The sequence below is a fragment of the Opisthocomus hoazin genome, chromosome 3 (assembly GCF_030867145.1).
Source record: "Opisthocomus hoazin isolate bOpiHoa1 chromosome 3, bOpiHoa1.hap1, whole genome shotgun sequence".
Lineage (NCBI taxonomy): Eukaryota > Metazoa > Chordata > Aves > Opisthocomiformes > Opisthocomidae > Opisthocomus > Opisthocomus hoazin.
The window spans coordinates 106,709,619-106,719,989 of record NC_134416.1 but is presented as its reverse complement, the minus strand read 5'-3'; positions in this window follow the sequence as shown (position 1 = coordinate 106,719,989).

Below are 10,371 nucleotides of genomic sequence, written 5' to 3'. Positions count from 1 at the left end.
GCAGAGATTATTTGCTAAACACCCTGAAAATATGCAGGTTTGTGAAAGCTGTGCCTGGCAGCGACTTCCACCCTCCCTCGCCAATGGAAAACAAATCTAGGTGCCAGGGGCTGTTCAGTAAAAGTTCACTAACGAACTTTGAACTGTGTGTTATAGGTATTCTTGTTAGCCAGTGTGTGTTATGTTTGGCTGTGGAAGTACCTCAGCTTTCGTTTTATGCAAATGAACGAGGCAGAGACATCTGACAAAACCTTGGATGGCCCGGCAGTACGGCTTTCTTGACTCTGCCGCCCTTCGGAGAGAGGGAGCCTGCGCGTGTACCCGAATTAAATTCATCAGAGCTTGGTTTCTCTGCTGACATGAGCTTCATGGAAATGGAAGGCTTCTCTGCGTAGGCTCATAGAAAGGAGACACACAGACACCTGCCCTGCTCCCTGGTTAAGAACATCTCACGTTGAAGAGAAGCCACCTCACTGCCAGCCTGCTGCAAGTTTAACATCCGTATTTCCCATTAACTGTGTGATATTGAGGAAAGCCTTATAACTCTGAAGCAATCTATAAAGGGATAGTGGCTTAAATAGTTGTAAAATTTACATCAACATAAAAAAACTTAATCCAGATGTTTGTGACTGGATTAATTACTTGTAAGTGTTCAGGTAGTGTGAGTCAACAATTTCTTGCTTGTAAGTTGTTCACAAGGGAACTGCTTTCTCCATGCACCATTTCTGCTGTGCAATTCATCACTTAGGCCCCATAATCATGTTTCTGGTTCCTGGCTGAGTAACTAAACACTTTTAGTCCCGTGGACACATTTAAACAGGAGCATAAGGAAGAAACAAGTGAAAAAATAGCGAACAGACAAAAAGCAGTTTTCAAACACACTAACATCCTAAATTAAAACAGTTGTAGCCCAAATATTTAACACAAATAAAGTCTTTGTGCAGTCATTGACATCTGTATCATCTGTTAATCACAAGTTTGGTAGAGCTAGACAAGAACACAAAGAATTTGGCTACAAATACCACTCTCACGAAAATCAACACACCCTGGTGTCAAACCTATTCTACTTCTTCAGCACAGGATGGTCAGGATAGATATCTTCAGGCAAAGGGAGAGAAGAAAATCATTCCCTTTCACCTGTTTAATTCTCTCTCCCGTTAGACTGAGGCAGTGTTTGTTATGTTAATTGAAAGGCATACTTAAGAAAGGTACTGCTTAGGTCTTGTTTTACTATAAAAAAGTCCCTGGCATAAGGCTAGCTATAACTCTTCTAAACTATCCATTTTGAATGACTGTCATTAGGAAAGAATTTAGTGGCTTTGCATTTCATACAAGGTAATAGTTTCTAGAGGATTTGGGGGCAGCAAATAATAACTTTAAACAGTCTCAGGAGAAGTCTGGATGACGTACAGCATTCAAAGCACCTGAAAGAGTCTGTCTTTTACCACCAAGTTTAAAGCATCTATTACTTACCTTCTTCTTCTTGTCTAAACCAGTTCCTCTGACATAGATAGGAACAACCCACCCAGTATCGCCCTACCATTGCCCTCTCAGTTGCAGTTCATACTAGTCCTACCCAAGTTACTACCTAACAGATGTAGGAGCTGCAAAACAATACAGTGGACACTCCTGTAGAAGTCCTGGGGGCATTTTTGAAGGAAAATAAATTTTCTTTATAGTATTACATCTTCAGTGGACTCTTCGTAAACTAACAACTGGTGTGGTGAACGCTGTCAGAAGATTTGAACCCAGCTCTTGTGATGATGTAAATCAGGATAGATCCATCCACTGCCACTTTACACAGCCTGCAGACTTGCCCCATAGTCTCTTGTTGAGGAGAAAAAGTACTTCATGCTGTATGCTGCCAATGGAAGTGCTGCGTAGCTTTATTGCGTGCTACCGTTGAGTATTTGTGGCGAGACTACAGAAGCATCCACTGCTCTGCACGTGTGGGCACATGCGGCTTTCTTTGAATCGATGGAAATCATATATAGATGAAAGTTCCTGGGAATAAAATCTTGTCAACTCAAGGAGAGTTGAGTTTTCCAGCTGAATTCAGTTCTTTCTTCAAGACAGTAGGAAAGAAAGGCAAGGAGAAGCAGACAAATTTAAGGGGCTGAGTTGTGTAGCATTCAACTGCAGCAAGTTTGCATGGGTTGAAAGTGGGAGCAGAATTTGTTACATAGATGAAATCCTGGTAGTGCTTCCATCATCTCACAGCTCTGGCCACAATGAAGGCAGCAGGAAGCACTGAGGACCTTTCTTCACTTTGCATATCTTAAGTTGTTTTTAGCACAGAAAGCTCATGATTAGACTGCAGATTTTTAGTGATTCCAGGATGGCTAAGCAGGTTTCTTCTCTGGGGCAGAAGGAGGGATGAGGAGTGAATGAAAAAAGAAGAAAAGCTTATGTTCAAAATCTGTACTCAATAGCACTTAATCTTAGTTGTACTTGGAAAATGGATAAAAATAAGGAAGAAAAAAAATGGTTTTGGAAGTGCTAAGATGTTATTTTACTAGTTTTCCAATACTTAACTAACATAACTGGATTCCAAGAGCACTCTAGCACAGGCCACAAAACCAGAATAGGCTACACACAATTTCTAGGTAGAGACACATAAACAGATCCTACTATAGTACACACTAGAATTTGGATGAAAACAGTCTCTCCCCCTCACACCATCGTGAAAGTCATAGTCAGAATATATGTCTTTTCATTCTGTCTTTTTATGATTCAGCCATTTAAATCCTCATATAATGTGGAGTAGCTTCGAGAGAACAAGACAAGGAAAGGCAGACGAGAATTCAATACAATCTTTCTCAAGGAAGAATGTCTGCTCTGAATCAGGTAAAGATGCGAGATGAACTTCGTTCCTCTCCATTCCCTGATGAGTAACCACAGCCCACTGCTTATGACATAGATTATAACTCAAGTTTCTGCTCTCTGTTTTGCCAACAATTCAAAAAATGCACATTCGTTTTTAGGTCAGCCCAAAATCATTTATTTGCTTTCTCCAGTTGGCCAGCACACCAAACCCTCCAAGCCTCAAATAATTTATATTTTCCTTGTCTTTAAAACCGTATCCCTCCAGAGTGAGCAATACATCTCTTGGGATTACACTATTGCAGTGACCTGATCTTCATCCATGGTTTGTCTAATGGAGTTCAGGAGAATAACTTCTAGCAGAAATAAATTTCAGGTCCTACCAGAGAATTTTAAAAGAAAACTTGATGGTAAAATTAAAGTATTTATCATTATCAAGAAGGTCCAAAACCAGAACCACTTTAAATATGGCTGTTTCATCTACTGTGTCTTTTATTAAGCTGGATCGTCAAAAGAACAAAAGGAATAAACAGTGAAGTCAGCACTGGGGGAGGGGGGTAAGGAATCTTTTCACCTATTATGATTTCTGTGTTTGAACTGCCTACAGAGAAGGAAGACACGTAGGGGAAGAGAAGAGGAGCAGATGACCGAAACAGGCAGTTGTGGATAAAAACATAGCTTTTACCATGTTTTTCTTCTCATTCTTGGCCACAGACTTCTTATGTGGTTTAAGATGGCTCTAGAGCTCCAAGAGGTAATATGCTTTTGTATTAATGATAACGTAGTTATGGTTGAACAAGTAGTTTTGTATCCCTGGAGATACTCTTTTACCCCTTGACTGAAGTTTTCTCTGTCTTGCTTTGAAACCCAGAATGTGGTTTACAAATTTGATTGGACTTTGTATGGTTTTGCTCTTGCTCCAAAATCTTCAATTTGCTGCCTGTTTTGGGTCCAATTTTATCAAAGCCCAGAACCACATACTTCAGTACAGCCAAGATCCAAGAAATCCATTTAAAGTCATTTAGCTACTTAAAGGCTTTATTGATTGAGGTCATAAGCATATACCATGAACAGAAATATGCCTTGTGCATGGTTAAAGAAGAAAGACTGAAACAAATTCATTGTAAAAAAAAGGAAAATAAAGAGAAGCTGTGCTTATTCTAACTAGTTGTACTTAAGGGCAGAAGGCTACCTGTGTAATGGCATTGCAGAAGAGAGATTTGCACACCAATGCTGTGTGTCTGAAGCTCCCCAGCCATAGGTGCGTATCCCCCCTCCAGAGGAGATTCCTTTCCAAAATGTTCCCCAGTCCACAGCTTGAAAACTGCTTTCTACTGCTGTCTTACAGAAGCAAGGACCAACACTCCTAACTCACAGCAGAGGATTTTCTCACTTCAGGGTGTCTCCCCATCATTGCACTCGTGCTAGACTGCTCTCAGGGTTCATGGACCGTCTTTTCAGTAATTTATCAACCAGATGGTTGTCCTCAAATATGGTTACTGAATGGCACATTAAAGAGTTCACAACAGAATATGTACTATATGTATAAACGTTACATGAAGAATGGCTAAGGATGGAGCCAGAAGGAAGTATTACTGCAGCTGAAGGGGATGATCCCACTTCAAAACCTCACTTCTTCCCTCTCCCTCCATTTCAAGCGGTGAGAAACAACCTTAAATACCAAGACAGAATGTTAATCTTTATATGAAGCATGTATTATTTTTTTATTATTATTTTAAAGTTCAAACCTCTAGACTGTAGCCAACACTTGTTAATTTTTATATGTAACAAAATTCATATATGACCAAGTAAATAAAAAAAGAGGGAAAGCTATGAAGATGTGGATAATTACAGCTGAATCTTACTGACATCATAAATCACAAAAGACCCTAGAAGTACTTGTAACTATGTCACTCTAAATTTCCCTTTGGGTATTCTGTGCATTATTACACACGCTCTCTCTATAAATGCAGATTTAAAAACCCCAAGAGTTTCAAATGGCACTTTATTATGTAGCATTTAAATCATTTCTGAGAGCAAGATCAATTTAAGCATGCAGAATTTTTATTAGTAGCACAAAAGAGGAGTCCAGCTGTTCCAGTGGACTAAACGTGTGTGAACCAGGCTTCAGAGCAATTTCTGCTGTGCCAGCTCCAGTGTTAAATGTTGGCCAAGAGGGACTTCGCAGAACAGAGCGAACGGAGTCTGCAGCACAGCTGAGGCAACACTGCCCCACATTTTGCATTTCTTATTAGAATGACCTAGTCCCTGGATCACCCAAACAAGCCTGTCGGAGATCTTGATTTCACAGCAGCAGGCGCTGCGCAAAACGCAATGTAAGAAGTTCTTCAAGCTCTTGGAATATGCGAGAAGGAGGGGTGGGTGGAAAGATGGCAAGTCTCAAATATTTGTCCGTCTAAGAAGAGCACCTACGTTCTGGGAACCAAAGAGTATAACCATTGTAACCGTATTATAGACTGGCACATTACTTGTTTTACCCATATGTGTAAACACTGGCTTAAGTTGTTTTTTTCAGTCAAACTCATGAGCTCACGCTTAGCTTCCAGAAATATACCTCCTAATTTAGGAATCATTGCAGGTAGCTAAGTCACCGTAGGGCACCCATTGGAGCTACTGGACTTTACACCAGTTATGAATTCATCTGTCCCTGGAGCCATTTTTGTTTCCAAAAAAGCACTCTTCTTCCAATGAAATAAATGCCTTTTTAAACACATAAGGAACATTTACCCAAATAATTGATCTTTTTCTCTGAATGCTAAGGAAAAAAAAAAAAAAAGTCAGACAGAAAAATGAACTAGGTCTGCCCTAGTTGGCCCCTGATGGTAATTGCAGAGAGAAATGTTTTAATTGCCAAAAGAAGTCCCTTTTGCCAAAAATCATGTCTTTATGGAGCTTGTCAGAAGTTTTCAGTTTCTATCCAAAAAGCTGCCAGAGTGAAATCCAATCACTAATGACAGCAGGATTAAAAGTGCACAGACTGGCTGTCTGAATAGCAGTTTATAATAGAACAAAAATGTTGTGGATTTTACACAGCTGATTCATGGCAAACTTCTTCATAGGACATAGATTTCAGTGTCAAATGCCCATCATTTTATCCCCTGGGATTTTTTGAATACATGGAAAATGTTATGCTGGAATACTGAAAAACAGAAGTTTTACTTAAAGTACATTTCCCTTTCTCTAGTGACAAATAAACAGTTAATAAAATTAATTAGAAGTGCGTACTACTGGAAATACAACAATGTTTGAATCCTTGCCAGTCTAGAACGCTGGTCTTGATCATGCATTTACCAAGGCTTCCATATCTTGCAAAAGCGCTTCCTCTGCAACAGGGAAACAATGCCAAAGGAATATGGCAGTGCCCTGTTGTTCGTTAGCCCATGTCTTTAACCACGGGATGGATTTGCAGTAGCAACACAAAGTAATTAGCTGAGTATTGTATGATACTGGCTTATACCAATTAAAAGTGGAATGCACTGTATGAAGACTTCAAAAATATCATTTATACAAGGAGGTGATATGGAGGGTAAATAGAAGTTTTGTTTTCTGCACCTTTCAACACAAGCATTTCTGACCAGCAATTGAGATCTTGAGCACGTGAAATAAATTTACACCTCAATAGATTATTAAACTCTCTTCCTCTTTTGGATGACTAGCTGGAGTTAGACAGACTCAGGTCAGGGGTACACCTGTCTGTGCAGCACTTCTACTCATTCAGCTGCACATCCATGCACGTACACACACAAATGCCCAGAGCAGCTCTTACCTCCCCGGCCCTTCAGCATAAACACTCGGGGCCAAGAAGATCCCACATGGAAGCTTTGGAAAAGACATGTGGACCCTTCACTACTGTTAGAAGCTGATCAGTTAAGAAAAGCACTATTTCAGAATCAAGGTTGTCAGGAGCTGGGGAACAACAAATTCCAACCTGAACCATTGTAATGGAACTTCCCTAGTAGAAATCAGAGCCAAACAGGTATATTTTCACGTTTTATAAACTCACAGCTTAATACAAGAATCTAAATCACACATCTCCTTCATTCATCTACAGATCAGCAATGTCACTATATATATACCTGCATGTACACTGAAGCCAAGTCTATGGCTTGCATACAAGATTAATTCTTTTATTTCTTATTGTACTATACAATTCAAGTATGAGACTTTCCTGAAGGGAGAAAGGTACACTGTGTGATAGTAGTACATCAAACAGTTTGGAAATGAAAACATCTGCTCTTTGTTTTAATGAAATCATTTGATGCTTGTCTTGCCCCAGTCAAATCAGAGTTAACACCTATGGATTTTACTAAATTTATTCCTTTTGTGAATATTCAACTCCTGTCTTTCAGATGTCTCATTGTATGTGACACACATATATAATATAATGAGACACAGGGACTCTTATTTTGCATTTCTACAACAACAATGCCAAAAAGCTCTTGGTGTAGCTGTACTATCCCTTAACACTCCGGGAGGCAACAGTGTCCTTAATGGTGTATTTGTGTTCAGTATAACCCCGGATCAAACAAAAGCACTGTTTGGATAGACACAGCCGTGATTTTGCCACGTAAGTATTAAAAACTAAGAACCAGAATGAAAAACAACGTAGTTCATACATTTAGACCTCGTTGTGTTTGCATGCATTAAGCATTCCACTTGGGATGAAACATGAGCAGAGGAGACCGGCAAACTTTTACCCCCAGTGATGTGCACAGTAAAATGATGGAGACCAGAAACAAGACCCATTCAGCCCAGAACAGCAAGACAGCCACTAAACCCAAGAATATTCATAAAGACTTATCTGTGCCTCTTCAAAAACAAACAAACAAAGAAAAAAACCCAAAGCCATCCAACCAAGAGCAATTTTTCCTCAGAGGCAGATTTTGGAGAGATAATATCGATTAGTGTGGGAAATAATCGCATAGGTTGATGAAAGCTCTATATAAACATAAAAGGTCCTTTGGGGTCCATTAAGAAGAATCTCAGCTGTTACAGAAAGTTAAAAAGGAAAAAAATACAAAGCGCTGGCTCCCTTCAAGTCAATTGAACTAGACTCATAGCAGAAAAAGCTATGATGTGTTATAGTCTGGGGACACAAAAGGTTTGGGCCCTAGATCCTAAAGCACTGAAGAAAGCAAGGAAAAATATACTTACTGAAGGCTGAAATAATTTGTTCTTTAAAAACCATGAAGAGATAGAGGATAACATTAAAGTTTGTCCAAAGGAGATAAAGAAGTACCAAACCACAGCAACAACAAAACCTTTACCATACTTTCAGAAAATTCTTCTCCAGCAGCTGAGCTGTTTTTAAGCCAGTAGGTAGTTTCATCTCTGTGTTTATTACTGTGATTACTGCAAAGGAAAAGTCAAAGGTTCCTTTTTTTCTGTTTTAGATGGGAAAACAGTCATCACAGACTGCATGCAAGAATCTGTAGCACCTTAAGAACTGAGGTAGTTTTAAATAAATAATTGGTGTTAAAGAGTAATATTTTTAAATAAGTTAGAAGAAGGGAAGCCCACAAACACATGCAACATCCAGTAACTTCAATTTAGGTGTGCTATACAAATCCTTTTTTTGGTTCTTCTGGTTTAAACTAACACCGTATACTTTCAGTAAGGGATTTTGGTTTTCCCCTCACGCTTTCACATACTTTAATTATTTTAATGACAGTAATACAACTTCCACTCCAGTTCAAACCTTTGCAAATTATGATCTCGCTTAGCAGTGCCATAATGCCAATCTGCCAAGCAGTTTGGGTAATGGGTGCTGTTACTTCTTGTTATTTTACATTAAGCTTTTCAGAATAATTTGGCCAATCATACACCTCCTAGTTCAGGCTTGTTCAGTCTAATAATACTAGATGAATGTGTCAACAGATTTCTTCTTTTTGTAGGCCTGTCAAAGTAATCAGTTGATTGTTGTTGGGAGTTGCCAAATACATGATTTACGTTCCTTAGTTTTGGGAAAAGTGATTAAAAAAATAGAAGTCACAAAGCAATCCAGATACTTTGCTGTTATAAAAGAACAGGTAATAATAATTCTTAACAGAACTTGCTCCAAGCAAAACGTTTTCTATTTGTCTCCTCACTGCATGAAAGAATAATGTGACGCATGAAAGCCATCATGGGTAAAGAGTAATGCTCTTCTGCATGTCTTTTAGATTGTTGATATCTCAACTCTACTACTTTTTCCACTGAAAACACATTCCTTCTCCCATCTTCCAGTGTCCACCTTCCAAGGGTGTGTACTAGAAATGAAGACCAAATAACAACAATTGTTTTTAAAATACAAATGAAAACCTATAAGCATAATACTTTAAGCATTTCCCAAAGACTGATCTGGTTAACACCAAATGTGTAGGGCAATGCAAAAGACACCACTGCCTTGATTCAGCAAAGAATTTAGTTATTTTCTTACATTTATGTGGCTGGCTGTTGTCGTTGGATGATTAGCCATTAGCTTAGCCATTAATAGATGATTAACATCTTGCAGATCCTCTCTTTCAAAACTGTTCAGAACTGTTTAAGTAAAAATTCTTCTATACATCTGAACTGCCCTAAAATTACTCATACAAGTAGGAAAAACTTTTCCCGGAAGTGTTTAGTTGAATATATCTCTCTTCCCTCCCCTCTACTCCACCCTTATCGCACCTCCTTTTCTTAGGAGGATTCAGGTCCCACTTTAGTCAACATGAGCTTTGGCATTGACCTTGGTGGAGCCAGGATTTCACCCCTAAAGGGTCAGGAAAGGCAACTAAAGAAGCATTAACCTCATAATTCTCAGACTGAAAGACAGTTTGGAAAATAGCCTACTGGAGTCTCAGCTTGAAATGTACCAAGATAACTTGTTAAGCAAAGAAAGAGAAAATTACATGCATAGTACTTTACATTACTGATCAAAAGATGGACCACCATAGCAAAAGCGTGCAAGTTTAACTTAGAAAAAAAAAAAAAAGAACGTGAAATTCATCTGAGTTATTCTAGTTTGTCCATTGAAGAAAGGATTCATGAAGTTGTTTATTTCAGTCTGGGCTATTCTTTGCACTCTCAGTTTTTCTTTAACACACGGCTCATCCTTACAGTTGCAAATTATACATAAGACAGAAACAATTCATAGTGATCTTACAGAATTTTATTTCCTTATTTTTTCATCTCTCATTCATTTCTCTTGTCCATTTCCTCCCAATCTATACTATGCTTTCATGTTTTTCCTCCTTGCACATTTGAAGATGAAAGTAATTGGAAAGGTGTTGTTCTTTATTTCCCCTATGTGAAGTTCTCTGGAGTCTACGGGAAACCATCCTGCCTAGCTACAAATTTAGTTGTTTCCTTATCTTGGTAAAATCCCAACACAAATTCTCAGATTGTCCCTAAAAGAATTTAGAAATAGGCATAATGAACAGTCTAACTGGCATTTCACTTGCAGAATTAGTAATGCATTATAGACCAAATTCTGCCAAACCCTCACTGATATCACAGAATCACAGAATCACAGAATGGTCGGGGTTGGAAGGGACCTCTGTGGGT